Source organism: Crinia signifera, chromosome 5 (genome assembly GCF_055691185.1).
Source record: "Crinia signifera chromosome 5, ASM5569118v1, whole genome shotgun sequence".
Taxonomy (NCBI): Eukaryota; Metazoa; Chordata; class Amphibia; order Anura; family Myobatrachidae; genus Crinia; species Crinia signifera.
The window spans coordinates 85,114,191-85,137,354 of NC_139221.1; the positions used below are offsets into that span (position 1 = coordinate 85,114,191).

The 23,164-nt window shown below is 43.7% G+C and overlaps 1 protein-coding gene across 4 annotated transcripts in view; it reads right to left on the bottom strand.

Annotated features, from left to right (window-relative positions):
- DLGAP1 (DLG associated protein 1) overlaps positions 1 to 23,164 on the bottom strand; it is a 519,677-nt gene that overhangs the window by 460,517 nt on the left and 35,996 nt on the right. For 3 of the 4 annotated variants that reach the window (XM_083187577.1, XM_083187573.1, XM_083187578.1), the window contains exon 2: positions 17,715 to 17,787. The gene's annotated coding sequence lies outside the window, so the exon portion shown is untranslated. Of the gene's footprint in view, positions 1 to 17,714; positions 17,788 to 20,144; positions 20,281 to 23,164 lie in introns of all 4 variants that reach the window. The other variant, XM_083187574.1, reaches the window with a different exon arrangement.

The following is a 23,164-nucleotide window of genomic DNA, read 5'->3' on the forward strand; positions in this document are numbered from 1 at the left end:
AATGAGGGAGAGTCACATAGTCACAAAGTAGATAATGCTGAATAAGGACTTGCGTCCATCAAGTTCAAGCTAGGTTTTAATAGCTTATCCCTTGTGGTATAGTGTGTTCTGAAATTTTTAAAGACAGGGAGGGAGATTGCTGCTATTTCAGGGAGTCTCCTGCAGAAAGCAGGAGGGTAGGCAACTATGATTGCAATGTGTGGCTAAATGCCCATCTCAGATTGTTTCATTGTCGATACAGCTCTGTAATTATACAAAAAAAAATAGTGGATATGGAATTTATCAAATTGTGAGAAATATTAGTTCTAGATATATAATTGATTTTGGTTTTATGATGATAAAAAGTACAGTATGCTGCTGTGTAATCACATTCTAAAATAACATGCACAGAAAACATCATACAGTAGCTATGAATAAAAAGACCATACAAAATGGTGTCTGTACACTGTAGAAAGATACAAATCACATTCTGAACAGTAAACCTCAATGTTTTACTGACTGCAGTGCATTAAAGCTTACAGGCGTGTAGATCAACAGTAAGCAAAAATATCATAAATAGAATACAAATGAAGTATTTATTGAGCACATATCAGGCAGACAAGTTACATACACAGGATCTATTATATAGCGCTCCCTAAATTGCAATACTGTGCATGGTTAGCTGAGAAAGTCAGCAGCAGGACACATCTGTCCAAAGAGAGCGGCAATGATTATATGTTATTCTGGTCACGTCAGGTGCACATCTACTAATGTAGTACCTTCCTCTGCCAGGTGCGCTGCACTACTGCCAAACCATCCGGCCTGCTTCTATAAATAATGAAGTTTGGCAGGAGATTTTCTTAATTGTTTATTGTGTTTTGCAAAACACATTTGAGATGTTTGCATTATTTTGTTATGTCCTATAAAATCCTCTTATACTTTTTAGGGTATATTCAATGCCCAATGGCGAGCTATGATGGCAAACAGTGCCGATAGCTCACCGTCATAGCTCACGGGTCAGTATTCAACTGACCCAACTGCACTCACCGTTTCCACCTCGCTGGGTTTTTTCAGCGAGGTTGAAATGGCGTGTGCGGCTGTCAAAACTGCGAGGGACACCACTATATGGAGCGCGCTCTCTGCATTAGCGGCGAACCTCGCCGTTCGGGGAAAATGCTCTCTGTCCTCTGAGGAATCCCCCGGAACGTGGAATAGGGAGAGCGGCCGGCAAGGGGGTTAGATGGCGAAGATGGCTTGTTTTCGGCAATCCTCGCTAAAAACAAGCCACCCTAGCTGCAGAAATCCCCTCGCCGGGGCATTGTGTAACACCATTTGTCTTTAGGTAATAGCTTATTGTAGCTTTCCTATAAACACAACTGCATATAAAGTCATTGCTAAACAACTGATTGCATACTTCCCAATCTACAATTCTCAAACCATTTGGTAGCTGGTCCCGAAGTTTTCATGACATTTTAACTACATAGATAATAATAATAATAACAACAACAACTCAAATAATAATTAGTGGAATTAGCAGGTACTTTACAGTACTATACAGATTTGTACTGTTATCCAGTTACATTATGTTAGTTATAATAATTACATTCAATTTACATTGTGCCAAAATAGCCACAGCCCTGCATTGATTAATAAGGATTAATAATGATAACAACATACATGGTAAAAAATAAACAAAACACATACATAAAACTAGATAAAGAGAAGACTAATACAATCCAGGAGGTAAGGTGAAACCTATGTGCACAAAATATGAATCTATCTAACAACATCTTCAAGTAAGGAACTAATGAGGATTTTCACCTGTAAACTATCACACTGTACCAGTTCTGGGTAATAAATGAGCAGTAAAGTAAAATGTTAAAAGGTAGAGTCATGACAATAATGTAAGCTATGGTCACAGCAGGAAGCAAGATTCAATAGTCAGCATCAGTAGCGGAAGGCATCATGTACTCAGAATAATTAAAAAGATAACATTATCCAGCACCAGGGGTATAACTCTCAGAGGCAATGGAGTCACCTGCCTCTGGGCTCCAAGCCCTTAAAGGTAACCTGCATGTACAGCAGCACCTGTGTGATTCACAGTGGGACCCAAATGTGACTGCTGCTCTTCCATCAGAGCTATGTGGCCACCCATATAGTTGATTGGCTTTATCCCAGAAGGCCTGCTAAACACCTGCAATAGGGGACAGGATGGCTTCCACGTGGTACCGCTTAACCTGTGCTTCAGCAAGCGACGGTGCAACCACTGCTTCTGCTGGCCTGTGAGATGGGACCGACTGGTGAGTGTTGATTCTAAATGCTCATGGGTCTAATTGCAACCTATCAGCTATTCTGACACAACGTAGCTGGAACCATGCCCATTTACTGTGGGCTCCAGTACACACACAATATTTGTATCAAAAGAAGAAGGGCAAGAAGAGGGGGGGAGGGGGGGGGGCACAAATCTCCAACTTGCTTTCGGTCAATTGGGATGAACTTATGCCTCTGTCCAGCACAGAATATATTATATTAAAATTACAGCATAATATGTTTGCAGGAAGTTAAATGTTTTCACACATACCCAACATACAGTAAAATAAAATATGTAGGTTATCATCCTACAGCCTTTTCCAGATCTTTCCAACCTCTGCCATACTTTACATTACTTATCATGGGACTCTTAACTTTTATTTCCTACAGTATTCTCTAGTGAACAGCCTGCAATAAGGAAATTGCCCCAATAAGGAAATATGGCAATGACACCTCCATGTTTACTACAGGCAGCTGCTACACTCTCAAACACTTGGGCCAACCCAGTGATGGTTTACTTCCTACTCTGGGGGGAGTAGGGACAGTGGTAGTGATGGTGTACAAACTAGAAGACTGACCACATACTGGGAACTCTCTCTAGCTGCCTGTGCAGAGTAAGGACATTATATCGGATCCAGCGGATTAATGTGCCTGTTTCTATATGGTGGTCAGGGCTGTAGTCCCATCAGCCCCATTATTAATCTGGCCATGAAGATAACCAATTCTCTTCAGAACAAGGTCTCCTGACATGTGTGGACCACAGCATGTCATACTGTATAGAACAGTGGTGGGGAACCTCAGGCCCTGGGCCGTATGCGGCCCCCATAGCCAGTCTGAGTGGCCCTCCTACCCACCCGGCAGCTCTGCCGAGAGTCAAGTACAGGGGAGATCTTGCGAGATTCCTCTTAATCAACAGCAACCAGAGACTGTCAGTCCTATTCAGCGGCAGCCGCTGGAGCATAGGATGGCTGCAGCAGGACAATTTTTAAGAGAAATTTTTACATATGGCCCCCGTAGGATTTTTCCACCATACAATTGGCCCTTGGCACAACAAAGGTTCCCCACCCCTGGTATAGAACTTTATACAGTGGATGGGTTTTACATACAATTCTTCCTTAAATATTTTCATCTCTGGACTACTATATGCACTTCTAGTCTGCAGAGGCAATATATAAGTGTACAGCGTAGGCATTCAGCTTGATGTCTACATTAAGTACAACACAGGGGAGCCAGTGCAAATCATACAGTATTATACCTTAGTACAGTATGTCATCATTTATTATTATTTTGGTTAAAACACTTGACAAGGACTGGGGAAGATGAGCTATTGTACCCTGACACACTTTCTATCCTTTAATCACAAATTGGATGTGCCAATAGCTTGATATGCTAACACAATGGGACACAATCTTGACATGAATCAATTAAAACTATTCAGCTTTGCCAGGAAGCATTGTGGGAGGACATTGTGCTAAACAGCTACTCAAACAGGAGGCAGAATGGCTAATAGGATGCGGAACACTTGTGGGTACCAAATTAGAGCTGACATACTGGAATATAATGATTTGCAACTAGCCAACTATAGATATATAATATTACATAAAAGTATACTTTTGCATCTGCGTACACCAATCAATTAAATTCTTAATTATTCCACATATTGTTCTTATGAATAAAATAATGTCATTATATAGATTATGTTTAAACTTGTAGTTTTACCATTATTCGCTTGCAATTTATACTCTATATTATGTAATGGATAGACAAATTATTTGCAACTACTCTTTTTTTTATAAAGCATATATGCCTTTTATAATGTGTAAATACTTTAAACCTTACCTATAGGGGGAGGAAGGTGCCAGAAAAGTCATAAATAGTAAGTACAAGGGTTATTACAGTTGTCTTGAATCCTTATAGAGAAAATGAATATTTAATGGATTATAACCATACTATTTCTAGTATTGCTGAAACCATTAAAATAGCTTTCATTTTCCAGTGCAAGTCACTTTATTAGGTATACATGCTTCCATGCAAATGTCTAATCAACCAATCAATGCTTGCATGCAAATGTCCCGGGGGGGATGCAGCTCTCTCGCCCCAATGAATTGCACTGGGACAGAATTGTTTCCTGGTGCTGAAGTTGGCAAGGTCTCATGAGATCATCCACGGGAACTATAGAAGCAGCTGTGCCTATTGGGATTACTGGCATCACCAAGGCAGGGATGCTGGCAAGAGGAGTTCCTGTGACAGCCATGGCTGGCTCTGCCACCGAGGCTGTGATTGATACCAGTGCCACCATTGCCATCACTGCTAGTGGCAATATGAATGCAGCTGAGGCCCAAGACTGTTACAGATTTTTAGCTGAATGAGCCAGAACATTGTTGGTGGGAAGGGGGTGACCACTTTTGTATTAGCCTAGGGTAGTTGAAACCCCTAATCAGGCCCATGCTGTTGCTCATTATTGGTCAGCTGTCTAAACAGCAAAATGGTTTGGTACCCTTTAGTACAGATTTGGTCTGGCAAGTATTCAGGGTATTCTAAACTGCAAAACTGCTTCTTGGTCAACAGCTGCTTCACAGAGAGAGAGAGAGATGTGTGGACTGGCGAGTTGTATTGATAAAGGATGTAACCAATTTTCCACAACTCTGGCCTCTTCTGATGTGTTAACACAAAGTTTCTAGAACATTTTTGTAGCAATGTTGATTATTGTTGGACCTTTTTCGTACCAAGTCCTCCAAAATAACACCCTTGTTAACAAAAAAAAACACATAGCTTTAAATTCATATTTGCGTTGACGTGCTTTTTTTCAATGCATGGACTGGCGTTTTGTCTGCTAGATCCTTGTTTACTCATAAGTTATGACATTATCCTACAAATATAAATCCGCTTGAATTTGATCAAAAATGTCCATAAATTTTCTTTTTGTTTGACAGTGAGAAGCCTTATTTATTTTATTTATTTACAGTTTCTTATATAGCGCAGCAGATTCCATTGCGCTTTACAATTGTAAAAGAGATAAAACAGACTGGGTAACAACAGACATACTTGAAGGTTGGAGGGCCCTGCTGCAAGCTTACAATCTATAGGGATATAGGAGGGAAACACAAGGACAGGCACCAGTAATAGCATAGCTTATAGGTCCAGAAGGTCTTGACGAGATTATTTGTCAATATTTTATTTGTTGTTACTGCTATCATTTGAACAATTTTATTTTGTTTTTGATGTGCAAGACCTTATGGAATGTTCATCATCTTGGACTAAATATTTTGTGCCACTTAAACACACGTACACATGACATACAATCTGCCTAGTAAGCCTCGGTTGGCATACAGAATGATTTAGTGGGTGTTTTTTGTTCAATTTAGTTAAGAATTGTAAGTTAAGACGTTGCACTACTTTTGCACTAAACATTTTTATGTTGCATGGAAAAACACAGCGGGTGAAATGTAATAGGGTGAGAAAATCAGGAAGTGAGAGATTTGGTAAGAAATCTCCAGTTTTTTAAAGCAGCAATCTTTTAAAACGAGTTTGATTTTGCAGTGTAAATGATTGCCGCTTAAAAAAAAAATAGTAGATTTCTTTCCAAACTTTTAAAATAATTTGAAGATATTCTAAGATCAGTGTTCCCCCATTCCCTTTTAACTCAGCGAATTGCCCTTGGGAATGAGTGGCGGTTGAGCCACCAATCGCAAGGCGGAGTTTGGTGGACTCGCAAGGCTGCAAATTCACAGTCTTGTGAATAAACCATAATAAATATTGATAATAAATGTAGATAAACTTCTATGCAACATCCCCTCACAGACTTCTTTATTTCAGCTACAAGTTGTATTCATATTTAAATGAAAGGAATGTGAATTGACTAGTGTTATAGAGCCACCCAAGGAGCATCTACTTAAAATTTTAGAGTATGTACTTGTTGATAGACAGCTAGAAACTGATTGGGTGCTATGTGTAACCCCTCCACTTCTCCAATCAGTAAGAGGCTGGATACCTCTCCCTCTAAGCATATACAGTATGTAAGCATAAGTGCAAAATGTCCAACTCTACATCAACCCCATCAACCCCACCGAAGCTTTGATGCATATGACTGTTTTTTTGTCTTTTTGATATTTAGTACTGTCATGATGACAAATGTACATCCCATATGTGTTTATGCACTATGCTGTCTGCTCTATATTGTTGTAATACTGTATTCATTCAAAACAATACATTTACCTGTTTAAAGAATCACTTTGTAAAAAATCATTACAGTTTCCATTTGTAATGATTCAGATTCAAAATAGACCAATGTTGTAATTATAGCAGCCAGAGCCAAAAATTTGGGAAAGCCGCTTTTATTGACTACCACCCGAAGCCTTTTAGTGCTTTGAATTTTTATATAATAACAGATAAATCCACAGCAAGTGATTTCCCTTTTTCTAGTACTGCTTTGGGAACCAGTGACTGACTGGGTTTAGTTTGTGATAGATTTTGAGTGCTTTTCAATTATATGTAAAAATGCTTAGGAACTTAATTAGTCACTCTGCAAGAAATTAAGCAGACCTTTTCACTTGTATTTGTATAGAAACAGCCAGAAAATTAATTTTACTGATAACTATTTTAAATTATCCAGTAGCTTATCTTGCAATGCCAGATCAGTAATCACTGAAAACATGCCATTGTATTTTGTCATAAAATTGAAAATTATAGTTATAAAGATTAAAAAAATGGCTATATCCACTTTACAGCATATTGCAGAATGTGTACTATTTTATGCTGCAATGGGTTCTAATCATTTGTACAACAGGTATAAACATCAATTTAAAATCAACAGACATTGGGGGGAATTCAATCCCAGGCAAATATTTCAATGTTTGTAGTTCATAATATGAAATTCTAGTCTACATACAGTTTAAATGATAACAACAGCTTCAGCGACTATGGTGGTGCATTTTTATACTGGAAGTTAGAGGGGTCCTATCAAAGCCAAAACACGTCACCCCACTTTCCTCACTCCTAGGCCCATACACCCTCTTACCAGAGACTTTGGGCCTAATTCAGACTTGATCACAGGCAAATTTATTCTGAAAATGGGCGAAACCATGTGCGCTGCAGGTGGAGCAAACGTAAATGTGCAGAGAGAGTTGCCCTGCAAACAGGTCTGAATGTTTCCCTTTTTCTCTGCTCTAAAATGAACAGAGGGGAGGACTCTTCTGAACAGAGTGGAGGACTCTTCTGAACAGAGTGGAGGACTCTTCTGAACAGAGTGGAGGACTCTTCTGAACAGTGCATGTACTGGCCTCTCTCTGCTCTTTTGCTATGGGGCCCGGTGATGCCTAATGCTGCCCTTCTTTCTCATAATATTTTGCTGTTACTGATATTATTAATGTGCCCTCATTTTATTTGCTGTAATCAGCTGCCGGCTCAATTTTTTTGGTTAAGTTACTTCCTAATCCTGGTTCATTGTGTAGCTAGACAAGTCCGTAAAAATCATGTCTTGAATTTTTTATGCTATTTATGTCTTTTTGCAGGTTGCAAGGGTGTCTGAGTATGTCCTGTCGTTCTGCTTCTGTCAAAGGTACTTAACAAGAAAAAGGATTGTAATATGTGCCATGAACATTGCTTCATGTGCTTGTACTTTGTAAGTCTGTATGACTGCGTTTGTATTCACTCTCTTCCAATCTCATCTGCTCTATTTAATGTTTAATGTCCATATGTCTCCTTTTTTTATTACCTTACTTTCTGATCCTCAGCGCTTTAATACAGTACTGTAATTTAAGGTATGGAATGTAACCCATGCTGTAACTCTGCTATTCCAGTTTTATAGAGCATATTTATTATTTATTTATTACCTTTATTTAGGGGTGAACACTTGCACCCAAACGCAGCCACCATTAAGCAGGAAGCATTAACCAGCGTTATGTAAGGTAATTAAATATTGCATTTAATAAGTGGTTATTGTTAAGTGCAAAATTGTATTGTAAATGAAACCTAGTTGAACTTTGATTAATATTAAACAAATTATTATATATTCCTAAAATAGTTACAGTATTTTTGAGTGCAAATACTTGCAGCATAAATCATGGTGCGTATATTCCCTGGACTATGGGCCTGATTCAGCCTGCTGTATGGGCTGTGAGTGTTCGGAGCCCAGCGAGCAGGCAGCCAGTGCTCCACCGGATGAACGCCCCCCCCCCCTGCACTCCCCCACCCATGTGCATGGCTGCGAATGCATACCACCATTCACCATCAAATGATTTCTCCCCCCCCCCCCCCTTGTATCGCTGAGTGATCCAGGACTCACACTGCGCTGTGAAGGCGTGGGGAAAAGGAGATCACTGATGATGTCGGTGGTGCTCCCTCCTGGCAGCGGGGGAAAGGTTGCATTTTCTGGGGAATGCCAAGAAAATGCAGGCGGAATGCCCCGAAATGCCCGCAAGGTGTCAATCACCCTGCAAGCAAGAAGCCAAAGTTGGCCTTCGTGCGCTGCCTTCAGATGGACAGCTCGCACATGCACACAGAATACCGTCTGCATGTGTATAATCGAATCGATAATCAAATTTGCAGCCCGTCCGAGTTGGTCTGAATCAGCCCCTAAAACCATAATGCAATTTAAAAATATCTTTGTGTTTCAGTGCTTGATCTAGCACAAAACAAATCGTGTTTGACAGATTCCACTGTAGTTTTCCTCTGCATCAGCAGTACAGTAATCTCTCACTTTATATGTATACTGTTATATATTCTATATGCTGTCTCTGCTATCCTCAATTTGCCTCTATCTGTCTTCTCTGACATACAAACAAAGCAACTTCAAGCGTTTAAATAAAAAAATAAATGTATAAATAAGTAATAATACTAAAACATGATATTAGTTAGGAAATTGCATATGACTTTAGCGATTTTATTAATCCACATGTGATCTGAAGCTGGGTACAAACAATGCAATAACTTGGCCGATAGGCTGATTAATGGGTGATCGGTTTGATTAATGTGTAGGTGAATGGGCATGAAGGATTTTAAGAACTGAAGGTCATGGGTTTGATCCCCACCATGGCTCTGACTGTGCGGAGTTTGTATATTCTCCCCGTGCTTGTGTGGGTTTCCTCCCACAATCCAAAAATATACAGGTAGGTTAACTGGCTTCTAACAAAATGAACCCTAGAATGTATGTGTGTGCTTGTACATGTGGTAGGGTATATAGATTGTAAGCTCCACTGGGGCAGGGACTGATGTGAATGGGTACTTGTTTCCTAGCACGGCGCCACCGATGCAGATTGTATGACATCGGGTGTGTAAAATCGGTTGCATCGCATGCGACCAGATCGCATGCGATGAGATGCGACCGATTTGACCCGGTTTTTAATTGTACAGCCACCCTGATGGCTGATTCCTATGTTAAAAGCCCCCCCCCCCCCCCCGACCCGATTTTTCATTTTATACCCACCATGATGGGTAATTACTATGTCAAATGCCCCCCCATTGTTAACGCCACGCCACGATCAAAGCGAACTGGAAGCGTGGCAAGCGCAGCGGGCCCGCGAGGGGCGGCGGTACGCGTCCTCCGACCTTTTCATACCCCCACTATCCACGTCGGCGTGGAGTTGATTTTATATAGTGTGGCGAGTGCAGCGAGCCACCGAGCCTGAAGTGTGGCGAGCGCAGCAAGCCCCGCGAGGGGATGCGCATTACTTCACACAGTGCCGGTGCAAGGCGCCGGAGCGCCCTAGGCGGGGGGCGCCCCGGCGCTCACCCGCTTTATGGGTGGGGGGTGATGCGTGATGCCGCCGGCGGTGCGCTGATCTGGGGGGGGGAGGGATACGGCCGCCGTGCTACTCACCCTTCAGGAGGAGCTCGGGTGACGGTCTAGCTCAGCGGGAGGGAGAGCTGGAGGTCTGGCTTAGTGGGCAGGAGGGAGGGCTCGCTGCGCTGTGTGCAGTTCAGTCCCGGTGCATGTTAACTGACATGCACAGTGTACAGCCGCTCAGCCGGGCAGCGCTGAGCACTTGGCTCACCCTCAGACGCTGCCCGGCTGAGCGGCTGTACGCGGTGCGGGTGGAGGAAAATGTCAGTAAACATGCACCGGGACTGAACTGCACACAGTGCAGCGAGCCCTCCCTCCAGCTCTCCCTCCTGCCCTGCTCCCAACTACCGCCCCCCAGTGGCCGGCGCCCTAGGCAAATGCCTAACACTGCCTAGTGGTGGCGCCGGCCCTGACTTCACATGTATTCCGTGCCCGCTCGCCACGCTTCGGGCTCGGTGGCGTGCTGAGCACGCCACACTATATAAAATCAACTCCACGCCGACGTGGATAGTGGGTGTTTGAAAAGGTCGCTGCGCTCGCCACGCTTCGGGTTGGCATTGATCGTGGGGTGGCGCTAACAATGGGGGGGCATTTGACATACTAATTAACAATCATGGTGGGTATACAATTAAAAATCGGATTTGGGGGGGCATTTTACATTGTAATCTGCCATCAGGGTGGCTGTACAATGTAAAATCTGGTCGGTCGCGTCGAATCGCATCGTATGCCATTGCAATGGCATGCGATGCGACTGATTTTAAAATTGTAGGGGAACGTCTTTAAACCCTGAAAATCGGGTCGGTCGGGTCTAATCGGGTCCCATCGCATACCTTAAGTTATGGTATGCGATGGGACCCGACAGGTGCCGTGCTAGGAAACAAGTACCTGTGACTGTTAAAATATACTCTGTAAAGCACTGCGTAATATGTATGCGCTATATAAGAAACTGTTAATAAATAAATAAATGCTCATGAAGTCTCCATTGTGCCTGCACTATGGGGAGAGCATCTTGCCCAGACTCCTCATTCTCTATGTCTTTAGAATACCCTGCCGCAACATCTTAATTCTCCTCCATGTGCTGGTCCTGGGGCAGAGCTGGATGCCATGTTAAAGGGGAAGCAGGAAGCTTCCCGGACTGTACCATGACCATTAGGTCTCACAGTGGGTTGCTTCATGATGGAGCCTCCTTTTCTGTATCCCAGGCAGTGATGTATTAATTGAGGAGAGGATTTATGTGTAGTCTCCATCTGGGCCCCCTCCTCTCTAGTAGGCTGCGGCAGTGTATTCACAACATATTAACCTGAGCACTGGTGCACATGTCTCTATGTAGCAACCATTTTACTTATGGTTTTCTACTGCACATGCACAAAACACTGGAAAAATGGCCACCATGCCATTTTACCAGTGATTCGTACACAAATACTGGTACTGACATGAGGCTCTGGACAGGTAAGTTTTGAAAACATCAATGCAGGGTGTGCAGTATGGTCCCTTTTGTATCCAGTATTCCCCAAATACACTGCCTTGAATATACAACAGATATTCCACTGATTTTAGCACTTTGTCTGATGACTGATCACCATAAGAAGAAATTTGGCCCCCACAACCACTTGCACGAGTGCAAGGGTCAATTTAACTTTTATTTTATTTCTCCATTATAAATCAGTGGAATTATTTTCTTGTGTTCTTCATTTTGTATATTCAAGAGTACATTATTTGTTTGTAAGTACTGTACATACAAAGCAAGGTGATAGATACCATAGGTGCAGGGAGTGCAGCTGCTATGGGGCCCGGCACTGAGAGTCACTCCCCTGTCACTGTTACATGTGTCATACATTTTTTGCCGTTGAATAGTACATACTGTAGGGGCTCTTATAAATGTTTGCCTTGGAATATATTGCCTGCAATATATCTAGTCATGCCACTGGACCTGCTCATTGTAAAGGGGTATAAATTGAAATTGAGCTCATAATAATGTTACATTATAAGAACTGCGGCACTGTAATGTAATGGTATAAGACTGAAGGCACTGTAATGTGGCATAACATGAATTGGGGACACTGCATTCTGCACACTGTTATTTATTAATTACCAGTTTCTTATATAGCGCATACATATTCCGCAGCGCTTTACAGAGAACATTTGAACGTTCATATCTGTCCCTGTCCCAGTGGAGCTTACAATCTAAATTCCCTACCACAGGGGTGTCAAACTCAAATTCATCGGGGGCCGCATCAGCAGTTTGGTCACCCTCAAAGGGCCGGTCCCCCAAAAAGTACAAATGACAGAAAACATGTACAAGGTGTACTTTAAAGCAGTATGAAACAGGACTTGCATATAACAATAATGCGATAACAAAAATGGTGGGCCATCAAACACAGAGCTATGCTGCAGAAATTTAATTCCACATCCAGTACTAATTATATTGAGGTGCAGGGTTCAGTGGTAGACAGGGACAGAAGGTACAGAGCTGCCTTAGGGATGCTAGAGGAGGTGACACCATTTTGGGAAAGACATTTTAATGTGGGCTAGCAAGATAGACACGCAGTGACTAGAGGAGAGCATGGCCTGGTGTGTAAATGTCACCCTCAGTGACAGAGATCCCCACGTACAGCGACTAGCCCGAGCTATACACTACTAACCTATTTCAGTCAGCCGCCTCGCACACACGGTTACCGCTACTACCAGCAGTCCAGCACAGATCGCCAGCTGCGGGACGTCCCAGTCCCAGCAACCAACCCCGCAGCTCCGGCGAGCGAGCGAGTACGCACGGGGTGGGGGGTGGGTGAGAGGAGGTGGCCTAGGCAGGAGCTGGGACACACTGCCCCTGCGTGCTATCTCCTCGCGCGGGCCACATGACGAGGTCTGGCGGGCCGGATTTGGCCCGCGGGCCTTGTGTTTGACACCCGTGCCCTACCACATGTACACGCACACACAGACATTCTAGGGCTAATTGTGTTTGGAAGCCAATTAACCTACCAGTATATTTTTGAATTGTGGGAGAAAACCAGAGTACCCAGAGAAAACTCACGCAAGCACAAAAAGAATATACAAACTCCACACAGTTAGGGCCATGGTGGGAATCAAATCAAATTTATTGTCACTACAACATTAAAAAAAATGTGTAGTGAAATTCACAAGGAAGAAAAAAAGAAGAGAGAGAAAGAAATACTCACAATTCACATACTACAATTCAAACTTAAAATAACAGATGAGATAAAACTGTTCCGCAACCGACTAGTACGGCAACCTAAGCACCTGTAACATTTCCCAGAGGGAAACAATGAGAAAAGAGAATAACAAGGATGGCTAGGATCTAAAACTATTTTATTAGCCTTAACTTTTCCCATCTTTAAAAAAATATCTGCCATCCTAGGCAAGGGTTGGCCAATGACTTTTTCTGCGGCCTTGACTATCCTGTCTAGGGATCTCTGATCAGAGCATTTAGAATTCCCATACCATACCACAATGGCATAAGTCAACAGACTCTTGATTAAAAATTCATAAGCATTGGCCAAGATAGTCCTGCTGCTCGTAATCACTGCAGAAAAAAAGGCATTGCTGAGCCTTTCCAACTGCTATTGCGGTATGTGAGGACCAAGACAGATCTTCAGTAAATGTAATCCCCAAAAATGTAGTATTAGTAACCCCCTCCACCTCCTCACAGTTTAAAACCAACGGTCTGATGGTTGAACTTCTGGATCTTCTAAAATCTATGACCACCTCCTTTGTCTTTTTATCATTTAGGAGTAAGTTATTAACCTCTCCTCATTTAATCAATTGCTGCACCTCCAATTTATAATTTTGTATATTTTTTACACTGCAATATAGATCTCACTTTGAAGTAAAACCCCACCCAAATCTAACTCACTCTGCACAAGTAACATCTACCCCACCTGCAGTGCACATGGTTTTGTCCATTTGAGAAGGAATTTGCTAGAGGGAGTGAACCAGAATAAACCCCACTGTGCGCAGAGCACTGTAGGTGTCCATAATACTATTATATTAGGGCCGCCTACAGTGCTTCTGTGCATGTACAGAAGCTACTGTTTCAAACAGTATGAGCCCCAGAAAGGATCCGCACTGCGCAATCACAGAGGTTATTAGGGCACTTTTTGAGGGAGTTTACAGAATTTACAAAGGAAGGACCGTCCTCCCTAAAGGAAGATAGTTGGTCACCTTACTTAATAGCCTTCAATAATGGTGCTTTTGGTTATAATGCAGTTAATATTTTATATTTATTGATGATTTCAAATTAAAATAATAAAAAAAAACAGCATTGTCAATATCATATACGCAATGTATTTAAAGCAGTAAACATCAGCGTTTGTTTTCAAGCCAGCAAAGTATAGTAGTATGTCTAAAATTACATTGGAAACGGCTATAGTTTATTTGTGACATACATCTTTATGTACTTGAAATACAATAACTGCATCAATTCTGACAGAGTGGTACTGCATTCAAGTCAATGAGTGGATTCCTACTCAGCAAAGGAAGATCAAAGAGTTTGCTTGCACTTTTGAAGTCTTGAGCAGGAGTTTATTCCATTCAGTGATGTCCTGTTATATGTGAGAGCTTTCAAAAACGTGTGAAGAGTATGTTATGTACTGTATATGCTGCTGTGCCTTGCTAGCAGGATTCAGTTGACTGAGTGGAGCCTGCTATCACCTTTCTTCATTCACAACATGAATTTCATTGCATGTGTTTCAGAAGAAAAGTTGTGTTTTACAGCTCCGTAGAAAGAAAAAGTACACTGAACGGGTTTATTAATATAAGGTGACTCACCTTATGCAATTTTTTTTATATCTATATACTCAGGGGCATTTTAAGAGAGTAGAAGGCCCGTGTGCAGCCTCCTCTGGATGGGCCCCCACCAGGGCCGGCTCTACCATTAGGCAGCTTTAGGCAGCTGCCTAGGGTGCCTGGACCTGGGGGGGCACCACCAAGTCTGCCTATCAAAAAAATCAATGATGTGTCTATGAGGATCCTTGCTGTACTTAATGAAGGTGGTGGCAATGGAACCTCTAAGACTTCACTTCCATATTTCCCTACTTTGCTGCACCCTCCTCCTTGTACTCTGTTGTGGGTGGCAAAGGGGTCAGGGAAAGCAGGGGACATGCCCATGTTCCGGGGGGGCTGGGAGGACCATCCAATTTTTGGGAGCCTCCCCGCCATTCCAGAATTTTAGGCAAGTATGCGTTAAGGGGATGGAAAGTGGGTATTGGTGGCAGTATGGAAGGGTGGGGATCAGTAGGTTGAACCTTTGCCTAGGGTGCTGAGAAGTCTTGCACCGGCCCTGGCCCCCACCCTCACTGCTGGAAGCAGCTCAATGTGTAGTGGTGTATGAGCAACAGAGCACTCAGACCCTACTACATATGCACTGAACTCCACAAAAATGGTGCAGTGGCCATTTTTCTGGCAATTTTCAAATTGCTGCTGCTGCCAGCTCAGACTTCATTGCACATGTGCAGATTGTCGGTAATTTGGTGCGGCTGCCATTTTTCCAGTGATTTTGGCAGGGCCGTAACTAGGGGGGGGCTGGGGGGTCACGCGCACCGGGCGCTGGAGGTGAGGGGCGCTGTGAGGTCCGGTGTATGTGGACGCTGTAGTGTAGCGGCGGGCATGTAACATGCCCGCCGCTACACTACAGCGTCCACATACACCGGACGGAGTCCGTCCATCTCCTACTAGCGCGGCTGCAGGAAGCTCTGATGACTTCGAAAAGACTTGCCGGACGCTGATTGGCTGAATTCAGCCAATCAGCGTCCGGCAAGTCTTTTTGAAGTCATCAGCGCTTCCTGCAGCCGCGCTAGTAGGAGATGGACGGTGAGAGGACTGTGCGGGGAGGGGGGGGGTCTCCGGCGCCAGGGACAAGGCGTCATTTGGTCGGTCCCCCCTGTCAGCTGCTAACTAAGCAGCGGGGAATAAACGCTGTGCGCATGCGCACAGCGTCTATTCCCGCAGCCAGGGGGCTGGGGGCATGGCTAGAGGCTCACAGAGCCTCTGGGTCATGCCCCCATAGCTGCAAAATGGGGGCGTGGCCTCGCGAGAGAGCAGCGATTATAGGCCACACCCCCAAATTAGGCCACGCCACGCCCCCCCCCCCCCCCCCGAAAATTTCGGCGCACCTCCGGTGCGCAGCAGCATCACTAGGAGGGGGGCACCAAAAGACTGCCTTGCCCCGGGCGCCGGAAACCCTAGTTTCGGCCCTGATTTTGGCCATACTCCTGCCATTGGACTCTGGAAAGTTTTACAAAATTGGTGTGCAGTGGCCCCCCTGGGACTCAGGGGCCCCTGTGTACCGTGCACACTGCATCCATTATAAATACGCCCCTGCATTTTCAATATTTAGGGCCAGATGTCTCAGGCTTTAAAAAGTGATAAAATGAAGAGTGATAAACAGCCAGCCAATCACGTCCTAACTGCCATGTTACAGGCTGTGTTTGAAAAATGTCAGGTAGGAGCTGATTGGCTGGATGTTTATCACTCTACACTTTGTCACTTCATGAAGCTTGATACATCTGACCCTTAATGTTAAATAATGTTAAATAATGTTCCTTCCCAATTTTTGTTTCTCTGGCTCATTCATGCCACACGCAGGGCCGGCGCTACCACTAGGCAGCTTTAGACAGCTGCCTAGGGCGCTGGCCACGGGCGCCTCTTCAGCCCAACATTTAAATTAAATATAATTGTGGCAGCAGCAGGTGCTGGGAATATCTATCTCTATTTTCCCAGCACCGTTCTAAAAACTGTCCCTGGTCCCTGCTGCTGGCGATGGCTGCCTAGCGCTGCTTCCTCTGGTGGTGAGACACTGGTCCCAGCTGCCACCTGCCCCTCATTATTGGCGTCAGCGGGGAACAGTGCCTCCGTGGCAGCAGCGCTAGGCAGTCAGCGGCTGCAGCAGGGACTAGGGACGGGTCTCCCCACCAGCCGCAGAAGAAGGAACCAGTGCCCGAGTCCTGACCAGTGCAGCGGTGAGTAGCACCAGAGGCCTCCTATACCCCCCTGGAAATGACGCGGCCGGGGGTGGGTGAGCACCGCAGCGCCCCTCCTCCTGTACAGCGGCCGGGGGGAAAGGCGGGTGAGCACCGGAGTGTCCCCCCGCCGCCTGGGGCACTCCAGGGCCTTGCACCGGCACTGGCCACACGTAGTATTATATATCTCCCAACATGACCCATTCCAGGAGGAACAAAATGATCCGTTCCTGGAATTTCTTATAGATGTATGATTTCTCATACCTGCGGTAAACTAGTTATTTTTTAAGAAATGTGTTTCACCACAGGTGATGGCTATAAAAATGTTGTCAACCAATGGGTCATGTTGGGAGATATGTAATATCCCCTATCTATCTTCTACTATCACACCTACCACACTCTGCATTAACTTCATTATCCACACTATTATTATTATTATTATTATTACCATCATGCTTTATTTATATGGTTATAGAAGGGTTCTGCAATACCTCACAGAGTACATATGCAAATGAGCACGTTTGTATGGTCGGTATGCGATGGATCCACTCTATTCTGTGTATCACAACGATCCCAAGCTTAGTGTCACATAAAAATACATTAAACAGTGAAGGCTTACAATTTATAATACTTCCAATTATAATAAAGCTTGTAAAAAAGATTGAACTTACAGTCAAAATGATCCTAGTAGCAGTTAGGAAAAGCAATGATGAGCAACATGCTACAATGAAGCTATTCGTCTTTCTGAAACAAAACACACATAATACCTACTATTAGTAAAGGGTAGCCACATACTGTAGAATGGAATAAAAGAGTCAGACATTAAAAAGCAAAACAATTAGTAACTGTAGCTTCACCCATAACTTACACACCTGGATAACATACAGCTTGCGAGGAAATAAGGCATGAGGTAGGTACACTGTATTTGGAATGTCTAATTTTCAGCATCGGTTCATGTATTTTTTAGCCCCGCTGTTCCTCCATCCCTCTTTTTGGTGTCACTATTCCACCTTCAAATTATTGCCTTAGCCTGTATAATCGATACTGTTCTGTAATTTACTCAGGTAAATACTGGTGACCTGTGACCTGGTATATAATGGTGTCATGCTGCTGTGTTATGTTATGGGCATGACATTCTGTGTGTGAGGTCATGTGATAGGTACTTGCACGCTATCATTGATATGCCTGGTGTACCCATCTGTTATCCTAATATGGATGGATACACGGGAAGTACCCACCGGGGAAATGTAAACTCTCACTGAAAAAGTCATCTCGTGAGGACACTCAGGACTTACACCAATATCTTTATCATTCTTTCCTTCCATTTGTTTCCCTTTGTTCCTTTCTGGACTCTAACAGACAGGAGCCTTACCCAGCGTGCATAGCTGCCTACCCTCCTGCATTCTGCAAGAGACTCCCTGAATTAGCAGCAATCTCCCTCTCTCCATCATTAGTCTAGCAATCTCCCTCATTTCACCTAGCCCACATTACACTGTTACATTGTTGGAGGGAAAAAGGAATAAGAGATAGATATATTTACATTGAATCATCAGCACCATTTCCCAGCACTTTAGCAAGTATAGTAGCTCTTACTAACTGCTTTGGGGCTCATCTACATTTGGGTACAAGTAATTTTTAAAGATTCCTCTCAGATGTAGCAGTACCCACCCATATTCACAATCTCTTTCCACAATCTCTCCATATATGGAACTAGACACACTCTTTGGGTGGAGCATGACACACACCCTGAATGGGGCGCTGTGCAAAATTCGGTACTCTTTAACTAGAAGGGCCCCACGATTTTGATCGTGGGCATCGTGAGGTAAAAAATCGCGTCGGTCGCGTCGTATGCGGGCTAAAGATGCCCGGACGCGACGCGACCGACGCGATGTCCACGATTTCCCCATTGAAAACCATGTTAAACATGGACATCGCGTCGGTCGCGTCGCGGCCGGCCATAAATGTGCACACGATGGCCGCGACGCGATGCCCACGATTTGCCATAGGAATCAATGTTAAAAGGCCCGATGGACACGATTTTCATGTTAAATGGCTGAATGGACCCGATTTTACCATAGGAAACAATGTTAAATGGGCCTTAGAGCCCAAATAGTTACCCTGAACTCTGAAATGGCCCCCCCAATTGTTTACGCCACCCCACGATCAACGTCAACCCGAAGCGTGGCGAGCGCAGCGAGCCCGCGAGGGGCGGCGGTACGCGTCCTCCGACCTTTTCATACCCCCACTATCCACGTCGGCGTGGAGTTGAGAATAGAATAGTGTGGCGAGCGCAGCGAGCCACCGAGCCCGAAGCGTGGCGAGCGCAGCGAGCCCCGCGAGGGGACGCGGATACCTTCACAGGTAAACGCGTCCCTTCGCGGGCTTCACAGGTGTCCGCGTCGCCATGGACACCTGTGAAGCCCGCGAGGGGACGCGTATAGCTGTGAAGCTATCCGCGTCCCCTCGCGGGGCTCGCTGCGCTCGCCACGCTTCGGGCTCGGTGGCTCGCTGCGCTCGCCACACTATTCTATTCTCAACTCCACGCCGACGTGGATAGTGGGGGTATGAAAAGGTCGGAGGACGCGTACCGCCGCCCCTCGCGGGCTCGCTGCGCTCGCCACGCTTCGGGTTGACGTTGATCGTGGGGTGGCGTAAACAATTGGGGGGGCCATTTCAGAGTTCAGGGTAACTATTTGGGCTCTAAGGCCCATTTAACATTGTTTCCTATGGCCACATCGGGTCCATTGAGGCATTTAACAGTAAAATCGCGTCGGTCGGGCCATTTAACATTGATTGCTATGGGAAATCGGGAGCATCGCGTCGCGGGCATCGCGGGTACATTTATGGCCGGCCGCGACGCGACCGACGCGATTTCCATGTTTAACATGGGTTTCAATGGGAAATCGCGGGCATCGCGTCGGTCGCGTCGCGGCCAGACATAAATGTACCCGCGATGCCCGCGATGGGCGCCCTTCTAGGTAAAGAGTACCCAAAATTCTACTACTGACTATAGATCTCCCTGAAACTAGTTTCAAAAGTAGGCAAGTATGCCAGCATGTGGTCAGCAGGAGAGGAAAAAGAGACATGAAAGGGGAACCCACCAATCAGGAAACTGTGCCACTTCCACAGGTGAGCATAGCATCGTGGGAATTTGAAAGGTTTTAAAAGTAGCTGCCCAGGTGAGCTCCTGATGTTAGTTGCTGACCTTGACTAAGGGGGATACTCTGCCGTGATACCCTATGGATTTCAAACATTTGTAAATAATGGGTTAATAAAACGTGCAGTGCATAACTTTTTATTTACTTTGATCTTTTTATGCTATTATATTAAATTGTGAATATATTATACATTATGAAGTTTATGGAAAAAAGGCAAAGACTTCTTACAGTGTTACATGATACTAATCTACTTTGAGTTTCTTTTTTCTCCTGGACATCGACACCAAAGGTTTGATATGCACAATGTCAACAAAAGGTTGACACAAACGAACTGCTGACGTGGGAAAGCTATTATTACTACCTGACAACACCGAGGTCATGGGTTTAATTCCCACCATTACCCTAACCGTGTGGAGTTTATATATTCTCCCCATGCCTATGTGGGATTCCCCCGGGTGCTCTGGTTTCCACCCATAATCCAAAAATATACTGGTAGGATAATAGGCTCCCTACAAAGATAACTCTAATAAGTAAGAGTGTGTGTGTGCATGTGTCACAAACTCTCCTTGAAACCACCTGCATTTTTGTGACATTCCTAGGAAACGGCAGGTTTCCACCCCAAAAACCACTGTCAGCTGAACACAATACAATCCACTCCTCTACTCATTACTCATTAATTACACTCTTTTCATTGCTTCAATTGGAACCATTGCAGCCTAAATGGACCATTACAAAACACACAAATATATGCTGAAAGCACGGCTGCATTTTTTAGACACATTTACACTGCAAGCAATGGACAGAACTTGGTATCACTAATACCCGCTTCCCGTCACAGCTTCCCGTCCGTTCTGACGTTGTAAGACCGTGCAGAATTTGTGTGTGGCCACCGCACACGCACGGTTTGGATGTAGTCCGTAAACACACCCTCTTCTTAAAGAGTGAGTCCGTCCGAATGCGGAGGACCTGTGGGCGTTTCTTCTTACGATGTCCGCACAGCGTGGCGTGTGGTCCGCTCCGAAAGATTTCGGAACGGACCACACCAACCAGAATAACCTCCTAAGTAATAAAGGTAACTGTTCATTACAGTTAAACGTTGCCCTTCATTTGTCCATTTGCACATTGAACATTGCTGCATTTCCATAACTGGCAACTTGCACGAATAATTTTTTTCTCCAAATCCTGCTTCCTATGTTCTAATTAGTCCCTCTACCAAAATGGGTGACATTGTGACTGTTTGTGACATCGGGGTTAATAGATTGCTCTGAGTAGGGGACGTCTATTTATGGTCACTATATATTGTGATTCCAGAACTCAGCAGTTCTGCACAGGAGTTGCTTATTATCATATTACTATTATTATTATTTTATTATTATTATTATTATTAACCCTTTGAGTGCCAAAAATGCTGTGAGCGATCCTCACTATATCTACTAAAAATGCCAGCATCGCTCACAGCACCGTTCTTTTAGTATAAATACAAACAAACATAGCAAAGTCAATTCATTAAAGTTTAGTCCAATATTGCACCCAAAAAAACAAACTTTAGCTGTGAGCGACGCTGGCATTTTTTTTTTATGGATATTTTGAGGATCTCTCACAGCAACATTGGCACTCAAAGGGTTAATAAAAAGGAAGGTTCGCTTGGCAATTTTCACACCTATTTTGAAAAATTTCCATGGCACTCAAAGGGTTAAGGAGGAAATAGTATGCTCTCTATCTCTTCATATCGTTTCTGTGATGCAGTTTAACTGTGGAACTGCTTGACCCATCATTATAAGTAGATAACAATGCTAACAACTACATTTCATTTCCACTTGTTGTTCGCTGCTATGACATATGATTTTCGCTGCACCTCATTGACATTTTCTAGTCAAGTGTCTCCATTTCCCAGGTGTGTAGAAGATGGCTTGGATGGATAATTTAACCATAAAGCTGCATTTTCTCTGGTTGTAATAAAGGAGAAGAGCCAGAGAAATGGTTATATAACCTATTTTGATCACCAGTCATTGACTTCTGTGCTTCAGTTTTAGCTTGTGCATCGTTTCCCAGCAGGCATAGCAGCAAGTTGACTCAGGCTGTGTGAAATGTCACTCTGCTTCGCTGTCTCACTAGCTGTGCTCTACAGAGCATAAAATTAATCTTGGCATATTTGTAAAAAGGGAAAGAAGAGTATGTAATTTTCGAAGGGTTTTAGAAATCATTTTACATGGGAAAGCGATCATCCTATTTGTTCTCAGGAATGTTGCATAGAACAGTGAAGCTTATATTTTAGTTGGAATGGAACAGTGGACTTTTATGCAACAGCTTTAACTAAGTATATATTTGAAACAGTTGCCTTCGTTAAAACAATGTTTACAGAGTCTTGGTGATTGTATACAGGGAACGTATCTGATAACGGGATTTGCCTCAAACACCTTGTAAACAGTCGTTTGGAAAATTGAAGAAAGGCAATAAAATAACATTTATATTGTAGACTATTTTTTTTACTAACTAATAAAAATATACAAATTTTGGTAATATCAAATAATAGATGGGAAACTATCATCAACAATTCATATAGTAATACTAATTGTAATGTGCATCTTTGAGTGAATCTTCGGATTCATTTGTTTACTGAGATGATCGTAGCTTTTTCCATGTTTGTGTAAAAAATGTTTTAATCTTTTCTGGTACAGATAAATTAAAGAATTAAAATGTAAAATATAATAATCAAGTTCTACTCAAAGAAAGTAAGCTACTGTATGTAATAATTGATAAGGACTGTCCTGTTGCTGACACGCTCACTAAAGGTCATAACGCTCATGTACTGATGCTGGTAAGAGGGGGTCAGAGTTCAAACCAATTATCGACAACTGTTTCTTAGTAAAGGTGATGTATATATGATCAGGAGAGCCAACAGTTCAGCCGGGCCCTGTGAAAATGAAGAGGCATGGCCAATGAGAGGGAAACAGGTAAAAGCA